General features: G+C 44.1%; 1 pseudogene; it reads left to right on the top strand.

Moving 5' to 3' along the window:
* Positions 1-9,602: 9,602 nt before the first annotated feature.
* LOC123141550 (probable metal-nicotianamine transporter YSL12) lies at positions 9,603-12,204 on the top strand (annotated as a pseudogene).
* The last annotated feature ends 4,049 nt before the right edge of the window (positions 12,205-16,253 follow it).

Below are 16,253 nucleotides of genomic sequence, written 5' to 3'. Positions count from 1 at the left end.
AGCAGGGTCCATATTAGAAACTAAGGGATATTAAGGCCTCCTTTTAATAGAGAACCGGAATAAAGCATTAACACATAGTGAATACATGAACTCCTCAAACTACGGTAATCACCGGAAGAAGTCCCGGTTATTGTCACTTCGGGGTTACCGGATCATAACACGTAGTAGGTGACTATAACTTGCAAGATCGGATCTAAAACATGGATATAATGATGAATTCATAAATGGTTCAGATCTGAGTTCATGGCACCCGGGCCCAAAGTGACAAGCATTAAGCATAGCAAAGTCATAGCAACATAAATCTAAGAACATGGTGGATACTACGGATCAAGCCCTAACAAAACTAACTCGATTACATGATGAATCTCATCCAACTCCTCACCGACCAGCGAGCCTACGAAGGAATTACTCACTCCCGGTGGGGAGCATCATGGAATTGGCGATGGAGAAGGGTTGGTGATGACAAAGAACGAGGATCCCCCTCTCCGGAGCCCCAAACGGACTCCAGATCTGCCCTCCCGAGGAAGAACAGGGCTTGGCGGCGGCTCCATCTCGTGGGTCGTGATAATTCTTTCTCTCTGATTTTTTTTCTGGAAATATGTGATTTTATAGTATCAGGGGGATCGTCTGCGGGGCCACCAGGTGGGTACAACCCACCTGGGCGCGCTAGGAGAGGGGGGCGCGCCCTGGTGGGTTGTGCCCACCCAGGTGCCTGTCAGGAACCTGACCTTGGGCAGTGCTAGTGACTTTAGTCCCACCTCGGATATGGGAGGAGGCTAGGAGCTCTTTATAAGGGAGAGTGCCACACTCCCTTCAGGCTGGTCTTTTGGGATGTAGTGGGCTCTCCGCTTGTAGTGGAGTGTCCGATGTGCACCGGAAACGTCCGAACATATGCTGATGGACCGGGAGCTGGGCCTAGGCTGCTAACAAGTGGTATCAGAGCTAGGCCCCACGCCACCCTAAGGGGGGCTTCCCTAGGGGGGTGGGGCGTCAGGAACCTGACCTTGGGCAGTGCTAATGACTTTAGTCCCACCTCGGATATGGGAGGAGGCTAGGATCTCTTTATAAGGGAGAGTGCCACACTCCCTTCAGGCCGGTCTTTTGGGATGTAGTGGGCTCTCCGCTTGTAGTGGAGTGTCTGATGCGCACCGGAAACATCCGAACATATGCCGATGGACCGGGAGCTGGGCCTAGGCTGCTAATAGTGCCCGTCTCCGGCAGGTCTTGGCTCCAGAAATTCTCTTTATTGATATAAAAAATCCTCGCAAAGTTTCGTTCCATTCCGAGAACTTTTATTTCTGCACAAAAACAACACCATGGTAGTTCTGCTGAAAACAACGTCAGTCCGGGGTTAGTTTCATTCAAATCATGCAAATTAGAGTCCAAAACAAGAGGAAAAGCGTGAGAAAAATTAGATACGTTGGAGACGTATCAATCTATTCGATGTAATACTTTTTTTGCGGTGTGTTTGCCGAGATCCGGTGAATTGTGGATTTATGATCAGCTTATCTATGAATATTATTTGAATCTTCTCTGAATTCTTTTATGAATGATTTGATATCTTTGTAATTCTCTTCAAACTATCGGTTTGGTTTGGCCAACTAGATTGGTTTTTGTTGCAATGGGAGAAGTGCTTAACTTTGGGTTCAGTCTTGCGGTGTCCTTTCCTAGTGACAGTATGGGCAGCAAGGCACATATTGTATTGTTGCCATCGAGGATAAAAAGATGGGGTTTTCATCATATTGCTTGAGTTAATTCCTCTACATCATGTCATCTTACTTAATGCGTTACTCCGTTCTTTATGAACTTAATACTCTAGATGCATGCTGGATAGCGATTAATAGTAGTAGATGCAGAATCATTTCGGTCTACTTGACACGGACGTGATGCCTATATTCATGATCATTAGCTTAGATATCGTCATAACTTTGCGCTTTTCTATCAATTGCTCGGCAGTAATTTGTTCACCCACCGTATTATTTGCTATCTAGAGAGAAGCCTCTAGTGAAAACTATGGCCCCGGGGTCTATTTTCCATCATATAAGTTTCTGATCTACTATTTTGCAATCTTTTACTTTCTGATCTATAAACCAAAAATACCAAAAATATTTACTTTATCGTTTATCTATCTCTATCAGATCTCACTTTTGCAAGTAACCGTGAAGGGATTGACAACCCCGTTGTCGCGTTGGGTACAAGTTGTTTGATTGTTTGTGCAGGTATCACTGGTACGCGTCGGTGCTAAACAAACGGTTTTTAACCCCTTTCCGCGACGGTATTTGGAACCGTCACCAAGTGAGTGTGGGCGATAGGGGGGTCCTTCCCACACGACCCAGAAACCGTCGGGGATATGCCCTCCTGGCACACACGCTCGGCAAAATGATGTTGTGTGCGACCGGCGAGCGCTCAAATACGAAAATATGTACAGTAGAGCTAAAAAAATACAATTATATGGCGAAATTGTTTCCGGTCGCAAGTACATCCCACACAGTCAGTCCCCACTAAATGTTTCTGTTCGTATGTACATCCCACACAGTCGCTTCAAGGAAAACATTTCCGTTCACAGGTACATCACACACAATTTCTCCCGTTAAATCGTTTGTGATAGCGTTGCCATTGCACACGATATTAATAATTTTATCGTTTACGTTATTGAATGCATCACACATGGTGCGTAGAAGAAACTGTGTGGCAAAGGTTGTCCATCACACACACTTTTTATGTGGTAAACGTTTGCACAAGGTGGCCTAACGCAAACAGTTTTCAAGAGAAAGTCGTGTGTGCAGTGGAGATTGATCGCACACACAGTGGATCCTAGAAACGTTTCTGATCTCCATGTATATCGCAGACGTTTCGCTTTCGCAAACCGTGTGCAGTGTAATCCCTAATTAATCCAATTAATCCCTAATTTAAAAATCACATGTTTTGAATTTGAAAGTAGGCAATCACTTATTTCATATCCAACCATGTTTATTACAAATATAGGTTCAACCACGAATCCATAATTCGATGCACAGGTACATATACTGAAGAACTAGAGAAGCACCAAGTAAAGAATGATGAACCACACTTATACTAAAGACTGTAAAGAGAGAGGCGAAAGACATTCTGGTTGCTGGAGAAGGTGAAGCGGAATGCCCATATTGTGCCCTCCACCATGCGTAATGCGCGCACGACTCTAGGCCAACCCCTTGTGATGGCTGCCCGTCCATCCTTCACTGTCTTCATTACGACTTCTCGATGCTCATTGTACTCTGGATGAAATACTTTCACCTTCATTGCGTGTCCACCAATCATGTACTTTGCGAGGTAATCTTGAATGAACTGCTTCGGGAACCACTGGGAACGAAAAAAATTCAGACATTGTTGTCTAACAACTCATTATGGGCAGTAAAAAGAGAAGGTTGCATAGTTTGTAGTTACCATCCTACAGCTCACTGTTGTGTTGGATAGAGCATAAACAAATAATTTGCTTGCCACCATTCGTATCTTTTTGCTAATAATCCTTATCAGTTTCCTCACTTGATGCTTGTTCATGAATATCTCATTGCCCCATACGCAAAAAGGGTCGATGCGTGGATCCTTGCCAAGGGCATATGTACCTACAAGCAACAAGTCAATATTAGAAGCTAACAAGTGTCAAGGCCTGGATCTATATGCACTACATTATGGAACGACGGGGGGAGTACAAGCCGAGGGATGAAGCTAACGTCGGCGGAAAATGGTGGCCACTCCCGTTGTTGTCCTGCATAAGTAGTGGAAAGGCATGATAAGTACAGCAATCTTAACATCAAACAAATATAGCAAAGGTAAATAACATCATCTCCAAATGATAACTTGAATGTGTTGGTTTCAGTATGCTGTTTAGCAGATATAAAATGGAAGGCAATGTTACCGACAACAGGCTTAATAGCCATCAAATATTGCAATTCAAACTGGTATTGTTGAAAATGAATAGAACGTAGGTAATGCTTAAACATCACACTGGATAAATGTGTAAAACTGAAATAAAGGGTATGTGTTAACTACACCAGGAATAACTGGAACCAAATATAGCCGTTCAAACTGGTATTGATGTAGTCGAGCGGCACAGTTCCAACTTGCACATAATGAACAACACATTGTGAATGACTGAAATAAACAAGGCATAAATGACCAGTATAACAACCAAATATAGCCATTGAAAACTGGACAGAGTCTCACTGCAACCAACCTAACAAACAAATACAGATAAACAGGGCATATGCTTGAAAACTGGACAAATGCTCACTGCAACCAACCTAACAAGCAGATAAAGATAAACAAGGCATCTGCTTGATAACTGGACAAATGCTAAAAAAAGCAACCTAACAACCAAATACAGATAAACAAGGCATCTGCTTGATAACTGGACAAATGCTAAAAAAAGCAACCTAACAACCAAATACAGATAAACAAGGCATCTTCTTGATAACTGGACAAATACTCACTGCAACCAAACTAAGAACCAAATACAGATAAACAAGGCATCTGCTCGATAACTGAAAAAATACTCACTCCAACCAACCTAACAACCAAATACAGATAAACAAGGCATCTACTCACTATAAACAACCAAATATAGCCATTCGTGAAACTAAAGTGGACAATTCATACTTAAACATCAGATAGACCTATTGAACAATACATTTTTGCATAACTGAAATAATTAAATACGGCATAGTTAAAGCACCGCACGACAAATGCTACTACAACAAAGGGTACGGGTTGGCAAGCTAGAAAAGGTAAGATTTGCTGATAGAATGTTGCCTCACATTTCATGGACGGGATCCTTCCAGTTGGAAGAGCACAGACTCATGGTGCGCTCTCTGATGTCACAGATGGGTTGTTTCACCTTGGAAGAACCTTTGTGGGTGCCCTCCTCATGGTCGTGGTCGTGGTCGATGAGATCTAACTTGGCAATTGAGGATCCCAAGCCGCCGCCGTAGAACGTGTCCTTCAGAAGTGACAAAATGGGCTCGATGGCGTATAAAGCTCGCAAATCCTTGACTGCTTGGCGGAGGAGATCAGTGGCAGGGCCGTCGAAGAGATCGGTGACGGTTGAACCAGAGGGGTTGGGGATGGACCACTTAACCTGTGACATGGCCCGCGTGAAGCCGTCGGTGTGGACGAGCTTGATGTCGTAGCCAGCTTTCCCGAGATACAGTAATACGCTAGCCCACTGACATGAAGCCTTCGGCATGGCAACATAGTCAACGTCTCCTCCGGCTTCTGCGACGACGTGTTGCTCCGGGATCAACAGGTCGGGGCGAACAACGGCCACCTCGCCAACGTCCGCCAGAGAGGCCATGATAAACCTCTTCTTGGCCGAATGCTCGTCAGGCTCCCCGGGATACGTGGTCGAGCTTAGGCTGCAACATTCTGGAGCAGGGGATGTGGATCTGGCGGGGAGGGACACCGCAGGCCTCATCTAAAAACTCAGGGGAGTGGTGCGACGGTATGGGAATCGCTGGGTAACCTGAACTTTATTATCTAAGCTAGGAGGAACGGGCAGACCGGCAGGGTTGGCGGCAGCGGCGGCGGCCGCGAGCTAGGGTTCGAGGGGGGGAGGGGCGGGTGGGAGACTGTGGAGGGGGGGTGTTTGAGGGTACGCCGCGGATACTGAAAATTTTAGTAATGGTGGGTGGAGATGGTGGTGGACGAGGGAGGGCGACGGTTCAATTGCCTCAGCTACTACAATTTTACTATAAGGTCGGTGCTGGAGGAGTGTGGGTCACGGTTGAAGTACAATGGCTACTAAATTTGGGTAAAGGAATTGATGCGGGGCGGGAGTGCCCAAGATCGCGCACGGTCCAATAACAATATGTGTGTATGATAATAAGGAAAAGTGGCGCGGATCCGCCGATTTTTGTAACGCTCAAGGCGGGCAGTTTGTTTTTTATATTTCTAGCTAGCTGGTCTATGGCACACGGTTCGTCCTAATTTCCAAATTAAGTTGCTCGCCTTTAGCTTGCACAGGTGGTGGTTTTACAGCGCACTTGCATCGCACACGGTTAAGCCAGTACCTCCACCCTTTGCTCACGCTTGCGCGGTCGTGGTGATTTCAGCGCACTTGCATCGCACACGTTGAGCCAGTACCTCCACCCTTTGCTCGCGCTTGCAGGGTCGTGGTGATTTCAGCGTACTTGCATCGCACACGGTTGAGCCAGTACCTCCAGCTTAATTTGCTCGCGCTTGCGCAATCGTGGTGATTTCAGTTTGCTAATCGAAAACAGTTCATCCGAGTGAACAGTATGCCCTATATCACACACACCTTGATTTGGCTAACCGTTTATGTTGCACTCCCTAATAGCAAACGGTTCATCGGAGAGAACTGTATGCCGTATATCACACACACATTGATATAGCTGCCCGTTTCTGTTGTTCTGCCTCATCGCAAACAGTTCGAACGGGTTAACCGTGTGCCCTGCATCGCACACGCAAATAAAATCTGAACCGTGTTTGATGCACCCTCCATCACAAACGTTTTGCACCTTTTTGACGATTTTTTACATCCCCGTTTTTTATTAATGCATCGCACACAGTTTCGTGAAAGGGTCTCTGATCGTAGTGTCGCGTTAGCAGCATCCTGCAGTAGTGTATTCGGTGATTTGTGCGTTATCTCCTACTGGATTGATACCTTGGTTCTCAAACTGAGGGAAATACTTATCTCTACTTTGCTGCACCACCCTTTTATCTTCAAGGGAAAAACCAACGCAAGCTCAAGAAGTAGCAATCCCCCTCCAGTAGGGTGCCGGAAAAGGTCCCTAGATGGGATCTCAAGGGTACAGAAGGTTGCGGCGCTGGAAAAGTGTTTTCGTGGATGCCTCTGATGGTTTGGGGATATTTGAGAATATATAGGCGAAAGAATTAGGTCAGGAGGTGCACGGGGGGGCCACAAGGGTGGGGGCGGGCCCTCCTTCCTTGTGTCCGCCTCGTGGATCCTCCGACTTCATCTCCAAGTCACTTGGTTGTCTTCTGGTCCAAGAAAAATCATCGGAAGGTTTCATTCCGTTTGGACTCCGTTTGCTATTCCTTTTCTGCGAAACTCAAAAACAAGGAAAAAACAGGAACAGGCACTAGGCTCTAGGTTAATAGGTTAGACCCAAAAATAATATAAAATAGCATATTAATGCATATAAAACATCCAAAACAGATAATATAATAGCATGGAACAAAAAAATTATAGATACGTTGGAGACGTATCAACCGCACGCGCACGCCGCTCCCAACGGGTCGCGGTGCAGCCGGATGCGTAGGCGGCGCTGGCGATCGTGGACAAACGCCGACAGCTAAGCGTCCTTCGTGCTGTGAAGGATGCTTCATTGGTACTGGTGCGGCGAGCGTGCCGCCCCATCCATGTCCATCATCAACCTCACGTTCACTGGCGGCAGATGCTACTTCTTGAGATTGCGTTGGTTTTTCGCTTGTAGAGAAAAGGGTGATGCAGCAAAGTAGAGATAAGTAATTCCCTCAGTTTGAGAACCAAGGTATCATTCCAGTAGGAGAAGAACGCACAAATCACCAATACCTGCACAAACAATCAAACACTTGCACCTAACGCGATAAAGGGGTTGTCAATCCCTTCACGGTCACTTGCAAAAGTGAGATCTGATAGAGATAGATAAATAAAGCTAAACAAAAGATAAAATATTTTTGGGTTTTCTGTTGTATAGATCTGAAATTAAAGATTACAAAATAGTAGATCGGAAACTAATATGATGGAAAATAGACCTGAGGGCCATAGGTTTCACTAGAGGCTTCTCTCTTGAAGGCAAATAATACAGTGGGTGAACAAATTATTGTTGAGCAATTGATAGAAAAGCGCAAAGTTATGACTATATCCAAGGCAATGATTATGTAATATAGGCATCACGTCCGTGTCAAGTAGACCGACTCCTTCCTGCATCTACTATTATTACTCTACACATCGACCGACTCCTGCCTGCATCTAGAGTATTAAGTTCATGAAAAACAGAGTAACGCTTTAAGTAAGATGACATGATGTAGAGGAATAAACTCAAGCAATATGATGTAAAATCCATCTTTTTATCCTCGATGGCAACAATACAATACGTGCCTCGCTGCCCCTACTGTCACTAGGAGAGGACACCGCAAGATTGAACCCAAAGCTAAGCACTTCTCCCATTGCAAGAAAAACCAATCTAGTTGGCCAAACTAAACCGATAGTTCGAAAAGAATTACAAAGATATCAAATCATGCATATAAGGATTCAGAGAAGATTCAAATAATATCCATAGATAAGCTGATCATAAATCCACAATTCATTGGATCTCGACAAACACACCGCAAAAGAAGATTACATCGGATAGATCTCCAAGAACATCGAGGAGAACATGGTATTGAGAATCAAAGAGAGAGAAGAAGCCATCTAGCTACTAGCTATGGACCCGTGGGTCTGAGGTAAACTGCTCACGCTTCATCGAATGGGCACTAGGGTTGATGTAGATGCCCTCCGTGATCGAATCCCCCTCCGGCAGGATGCTGGAAAAGGCCCCAAGATGGGATCTACGGGAACAGAAGGTTGCGGCGATGGAAAAGTGTTTTCGTGGATGCCTCTAGTGGTTTGGGAATATATGTGAATATATAGGAGGCAGAGCTAGGTCAGGGGAGTCCTGAGGGGCCCACAAGGTAGGGGGCGCGCCCTCCACCCTTGTGGCCGCCTCGTGGCTCTTCTGACTTGATCTCCAAGTCTCCTGGGTGTCTTCTGGCCCAAAAAAATCATCGCGAAGGTTTTATTCCATTTGGACTCCGTTTGGTATTCCTTTTCCGCGAAGCTAAAAAGCAAGGAAAAAACAGAAACTAGCACTGGACTCTAGGTTAATAGGTTAGTCCCAAAAATAATATAAAATAGCATATTAATGCATATAAAACATCCAAAACAGATAATATAATAGCATGAAACAATAAAAAATTATAGATACCTTGGAGACGTATCAGCAGACAGGTCGCGGACTTTGACGAGGAGTAGTGGATGGGAGGCGGCGGGGCCTCGAGTCCCAAGTGGGTCGGTCCGCGTCCCATGTCCTACTCTTCCTCACCGACGACCGCACCTTTGCTTCATGGGTCTCATCTTCATCGGACATGGACACGCCAACACCGGAGGGGAATAAGGACTTGGAGGACATCACCACTATAGATTTAGACTAGGTTAGGTCCAGTCGTTTTTTTAGCGAAACATGTCAAAAATGTAATGAATGTGCTTCGGTTTAATTAAAAATCATCCGGTTTGTCTAAATTTATTTTAAAATGGACATGGTTGGATGGCTGACTACTGCATCACTGTTCACTGGTTGGTCCCCACTGGTCCTTGGACGATTTGGAGTTAATGTTGGAGATGCCGTAATCGTTATATGTGTGTATAGGCTCCAGCTGTATTTGTCAAAGTTACCAAAAAATATATTTGGAAAGCATACATTTTTCCTAAATGGCAGAATTGAGCATTTATTTCTTTCCAATATTGGAGACCCTCGCAATGTTGTTATCCAAGAGCTTTGACCCTTGCAAAATCCCGTACTAAATGGAGTGACAGCAGATGGTACCAATGCATACATTCATTGCGTCCAGCTAGATCCAACACTGGTGCATCCTCCCCCCCTGTGCTACAAAACCCCAATCCGCCGCCGGCCTGCTTCCCCGGCATGGCGACGGGCGAGGAGGCGAGGGAGCGCAGCGCGGAGTCCGCGGAGATGGTGCCGTCGTGGCGTGAGCAGCTGACGGTCCGGGCCTTCGTGGTGAGCGCTCTCCTGGCCGTGCTCTTCAGCGTCATCGTCATGAAGCTGAGCCTCACCGCGGGGATCATCCCCTCGCTCAACATCTCCGCGGGCTGCTTGGCTTCTTCTTCGCCCGCCTCTGGGCGGCCGCCGAGGCCAGGCTGGGCCTGCCCCGCCGCCCCTTCACGCGGCAGGAGAACACCGTCATCCAGACCTGCGTCGTCGCCGCCTACGGCATCGCCTTCAGCGGTAAGCGCGGCCGTTTTCTTTGCTGACTGTTTTTAATTACCCCGTTCCTCTCCGTTTCGTGTGCTCTGCTGACCGGTGAGCAAGAGACGCGTGCGTACAGGTGGATTCGGCTCCTACATGTTTGCCATGAGCAGCAGGATCGCTGGCCAGGCGACGGAGGCGAATGACGCCATGAACGTCAAGGACCCCAGCTTGGGGTGGATGATCGGGTTCCTCTTCCTCGTTTGCTTCGTCGGCCTCTTCGCTCTAGTGCCCCTGAGAAAGGTAAATCTTCCGGCCAGAACAAATCTGATCCGTTAATTTGTGCCATTCTCCATTTGCAAAGTTGTAAATCTGAATGGATTGCGTTGCGCGTGCAGGTTATGATCATCGACTACGGGCTGAGCTATCCAAGCGGCACCGCGACGGCGACCCTCATCAACGGATTCCACACTCCTCAGGGCGCCAAGGAAGCAAAGTGCGTGCAGTCAGTGCGACCTTAATTTGTTCTGTACATTGCGACTGACATAGTGATAGTGTAGGACATTGTATTGTTGTACCACTGGATCAGAAATTTCTTGTGTTGCTTTGTTCCAGGGAGCAGGTGAAGACTCTTGGCAGGTACTCCCTCGTCAGCTTCCTCTGGGGCTTCTTCAAGTGGTTCTACACCGCCGGCGACGACTGCGGCTTCGAGAGCTTCCCCTCGCTGGGCCTCGAGGCATACGAGAGGAAGTTCTACTTCAGCTTCTCTCCGATCTACGTTGGGGTCGGGATGATCTGCCCCTACATCATAAACGTCTCCATTCTCCTCGGCGGCATCCTTTCGTGGGGACTGATGTGGCCGCTGATAGAGAAGAAGAAGGGGAGCTGGTACCCGGCCACCGCCAAGGGGTCCGACCTCCATGGGCTGCAAGGCTACAAGGTCTTTATATCCATCGCCATGATTCTTGGTGACGGTTTCTACAACTTCGTCAAAGTCAGCCTGCGGATGACCAAGGCATTCATGGCAGCAGCCAAGAGGAGGAGCACGCTCCCGGTGTCCGGTTCCAGTGACGGCCCGGCGAGGTCCTTGGACGACGATGACTTGCGTCGCACCGAGTACTTCCTCAGGGACCAGATCCCGATGGGCGTGGCGCTGGCTGGGTACGTCGCCGTGGCAGCCGTGTCCGTTGGCGTCGTCCCCAAGATATTCCCGCAGCTGAAATGGTACTACATCCTGGCCGTCTACGGCATGGCGCCGGTGCTGGCCTTCTGCAACGCCTACGGGATGGGCCTCACCGACTGGTCCCTCGCCACCACCTACGGGAAGCTCGGCATCTTCGTCTTCGGCGCGTGGGCCGGCGCCTCGCACGGCGGCGTCATCGCTGGGCTTGCCGCGTGTGGCGTCATGATGACCATCGTTGCCACCGCCGCCGACCTCATGCAGGACTTCAAGACCGGATACTTGACCCTGGCGTCGCCCAGGTCCATGTTCATCAGCCAGGTCATAGGCACGGCCATGGGGTGCGTCATCGGGCCCTGCGTCTTCTGGCTCTTCTACAGGGCGTTCGACAACGTCGGGCTGAGCGGCAGCGACTACCCGGCGCCCTACGCCGTCGTCTACCGCAACATGGCCATCTTCGGCGTCCAGGGCTTCTCCTCCCTACCCAAGCACTGCCTCACCCTGTGCTGCGTGGTGTTTGCCGCGGCGGTCGTCATCAACCTTGCGCGAGACCTGGCGCCAGAGAAGGTGTCAAGGTTCATACCCGTCCCCATGGCCATGGCGATACCGTTCTACCTCGGGTCGTACTTCGCGATCGACATGTGCGTCGGCAGCGCGATACTGTTCGTGTGGGAGAAGGTGGATAAGGCCGGGGCGGACATGTTCGCGCGCTCGGTTGCTTCGGGCTTGATCTGTGGTGAGGGGATCTGGAGCATGCCGCAGTCCGTGCTGGCTCTGGCCAAGGTGCAGCCTCCGATCTGCATGAAGTTCCTCTCCAGATCCACGAATGCTAGAGTGGATGCCTTCATCCAAACCCTCTCGTCCAAGACATAGCATTCATTCTCGTTTACCCAATTAGTACTACTCAGCTTCGTGGTCGTGCAACATTATATCGCTTTGTTGATTTAGTTTGTGCTGCTGATTTGTCTGCGATTTTTGACGGAAGCTTCATCTAAATGGCAAGATCCAATGTTCTGAATCCATATATCTTGGTATGTCCAACTGACTGACTGTCCTTGCTGATCTTCCATGAAGTATTTGGTATATTTACACAAAATAATTGACACTTTAGCTACTCGTAAGTTGCCTGGATTTTAAATTTGGGTCAGTCGATTTTCTAACCATTGATTTCTGCTCCGAGATTGTTTTTTTAGACAACTGCTGAGATTGGTGCTACATTTTTTTTTCTGTCCTTTGTTGTTTGTTGTGTTGGGCTTGTTCTTTTTGACTGAACCTATTGGGTCAGTAGTTTGCTACTGGGCCGAAGCCCATTAACTTTGAGATCCAGCCCTCATCTCTTCCTTTGTTTGTTTTATGTTATTTCTGTTTTTATGTGTTTTTGCTTTTCTTTTTCTTTGTTAGTTGGTTTTTATTTTTCTTTTCTCGGTATTTTTGCGATGATAGATGAGTGTAAATGTATACACATAAATACTATGCAACATGTTGAAAATTATACAATTATATGATAGTGCGCTACCGTAAAAAAACAACTAACTATTCTTTGCATACTGCATAATATGCAATTTCAGTGCAAAATAGTGTGCAAGTTTTTTTAAAGGGCAATACCAATGTCACTAATTCATTTTTGGTTATTGTTTTATTATTTTTAAGTTAGTAACAATGCCACTAATTCATTCCTCCTTAGAAAACTATTTTGCGAAAGTTACACTATTGTATCCTTATTCTTGCATACTTGAAAAAGGTGCAATTTGTGTGTATATTTTGTGCAAATTTTGTTATTGTTTGTTTTAGATTTATTTTTGTGTGTAAATATAAATGCAATTACTAAATAATATGTGTGTAAATTATAGTAGAAAGTGAAAGTTGCACTATTATATGCTTATTCTTTGCATATTTGAAAAAGTGCAATTTAATTGCAAGTTGTGTGCAAGTTTTGAAAGGTTTTTCATTTTCATTTTCTTTCTTCTTAAAGGGCTTCATTCTTTCTTAGAAAACTTAGTTATTTTGATTTTATTTTAGTTTTTATTTTATTTTCTTCTGAAAGGGTAATACCAACGCCATGAATTCAATCTTACACAAAAAGCTTCATTTATTTTTTATTTGTTATTTTAATTCATTATTATTATTTTTGTTTTCATTTTCTTTTCTTTTGTAAGGATAATACTGATCTCACTAATCCATTACTTTTTAGAAAACACTTCATTTTAGTTTTTATTATTAGTTTTTATATTCTTTTTGTGTGTAAGTATAAATGCGAGTACTAAATAATATGTGTGTAAATTATAGTAGAATGCGAAAATTGCACTATTATATGCTTATTCTTTGCATATTTAAGAAAGTATAATTTTACTGCAAGTTTTGTAAGGTTTTCCAATTTCTTTTTCTCTTTTCTTAAAGGGTTTCATTCTTTCTTAGGAAATTTCATTATTTTTATTTTGTTTTATTTTTTATTTTCTTTCTCAAAAGGGTAATACCAATGCCATGAATTCATTTTTTCATAGAAAACTTCATTTTTACTTCATTTTAGTTTTTATTTCTTTGTTTCCTGCAGAAAAAGTTTTTATTTTTTTGATTTTGTTTTAATTTTCATTTATTTTATTTTGTAAGGATAATACCGATCTCACTAATCCATTACTTTTTGGAAAAACTTCTTTGTAGAAAACACTTCATTTTAGTTTTTATTGTTTTTCTTGATTCAAGTAATTCATTATGCATTAGAAAACTACTTTTATTGTTTTTCATTATTTCTGTTTTTGTTGGTTTCGTGTGGAAAAAAAGGCTTAAGTTGTGTTTATAGTACTGAATTGACTAACCTTAATTTTGGTTCAGTCGATTGGATAGAAATTGACTGACCCCAATCCTAAAATCAGGCGACTGCCCCGCAGCTAGTCCCAATAATTGATGACTACCCAAATGGTCGATAACAACTAGCTTATCTACATTGTTGCTCTCTATAATTTAGCTCCACTTAAAAAAACACATATCAGATGGGGTTGCCCCATGATATTTTGCTCCCGAAAAAACTAGAATATGAGATATAACTCCCTGTTTTTCATTAAGGTGCTTTAAAAACTCTAGTTCAAAGAGTCCTTATGGAGTTGGGGAGAAATTACCCGTCACTACCACCGGCAAATGAATACCCCTTCTCTGTTTTCCCCACATCAACCAACCAAATAGACTTTTCTGACCAGAAAATTCCATTCTTTAAGCTGAAGCTAGTTGAAAACCAAACATGATAAACTGTTATTTGGTGGAGCTGCAACTCTTGAGTGAAATTTAAAATTGATCTGATGGAGTGAAGTTGATTTTGATGGAGCTGAGTAGTCCCAAACAAGCTCTAAATGGTTCTTCTAATTATGCAATCTCATTGCAAAACAAGAGTTATTTCCTGGGCTCTTTGGTCACACAGAATTTAGTGTAGCATGCCAGACGGTTCTTGAAATTATTTAGGGATTTCATTAACTTACTGCTTTGATTTCACTATTCATCGGCAGTACATGAAAACAATGTTCCATGAACTCCTTGTATAATAACTAGTCCGAGCCATTTCTTTGAGATGTAGACCTCAAAACGCACATACTAAATATTCAAGTTCCATGGTATTTATACTTTTTCCATTTCATGTCCAAAGAAAATCAAAGGTAATTCTTTAAAATGAAATATAGTTTTTTAATATAAACAAAAAACATGGTGTTCTCTTACAAAAATGCATACAACAGACTATAGACACATACTATATACCTAATAGATTCATCCCTACTATCTTAAAAAAATGCATACAACAGACTATAGACACAGAATATATACCTAATAGTATCCACGTCATCAAGTATGTCCATCATGTAAAAACGCTTTCCAGCTAACTCTTCGTCCGTATGCTCAACTCTTCATGCACATGCAACCTGCCCTAAATAACCATTAACTTTTTTTTTTCATACACTCTTGTCATCTTAAGTTTCTTTTACTATACGTATATGTCTTGACGTCATCCAATTCACTCCAGACGTCCAGCACGAGTCACAGTCCAATCATGTGGCGAGCAGAAAGAGGAACGTTCAAACATTCATTTTTTTGACTGGGACGTTCAAACATTCATTGTGTCCATTTGGGTGCTCCAACAGGCAATGAGAAGCAATTTAAATAAAGATGCACTGTCTTCTCAAAAACAGAAATGGAAGACCAGGTAAACTTTGCAAAGTCACTATCCTTTTTACAAAGAATCAAAGGAGTATTCAGCAAAAAAAAAAGATACTATCTCTGTAACTAAATATAAGACGTCTGTAATATACAGAGGTAGTACCAGATATTCACCAAATGCAGGTTGCTGGCAAAGACATGTATGTAGTGGCTAAACTCTCGGAACCAGAGAGACCTTATATTACAACCTGAAGGCACACAACATACCCGAATTTCTAGCTAGCTGTCTAAAAAGCAGCAAAACCAAGCTAATCAATCTTTCGACCGCAGAACTAAGAGGAACACACCCTGTATGAAATTAATTGATAACAGGAAATAAAGAACAGAGACAAAAATGACATCAGAGAAGAAAAAAAATACAGCCAAGTAATTCTGGCAAGATAAAAGATACAAATACTTTAATGATCTAACATTTAAAAATAATTTCATGACGGCATCATCATAAGAACTTCTAATCCTAGGATATTAGGCAACAACAATGTGTATGTGAAACAGAAAATGATAAACTGCACCAAAAACTACCTGCAGCACAGTGCAACAATGTCCCGAATAATTTGTATTGACGCATACTTGAGAAGCATAGCTGGCCAACATACTATTATTAGAACACATGCAAAAAAAAGGCATCAGGACAAAGTTCCTGGCATTAGGAGAAAAAAGCTAGCAGAGAAACAGGTCGGTGAATGATAGAAGCAGTTACTAGAGCTGCGTGGTTGGTTCAGTTTAGCAAGCGACTTGCTCGGTACTACTCCATATACTCCCTCCGTTCCTAAATATTTGACTTTTTAGAGATTTCAAATGGACTACCACATACGGATGTATATAGACACATTTTAGAGTGTAGATTCACTCATTTTGCTTCGTATGTAGTCATTTGCTGAAATCTCTAGAAAGACAAATATTTAGGAACGGAG

This window comes from Triticum aestivum, chromosome 6D, assembly GCF_018294505.1.
Source record: "Triticum aestivum cultivar Chinese Spring chromosome 6D, IWGSC CS RefSeq v2.1, whole genome shotgun sequence".
NCBI lineage: Eukaryota > Viridiplantae > Streptophyta > Magnoliopsida > Poales > Poaceae > Triticum > Triticum aestivum.
The sequence above is the reverse complement of the archived record's forward strand: the minus strand, read 5'-3'. Positions and strand labels throughout refer to the sequence as shown.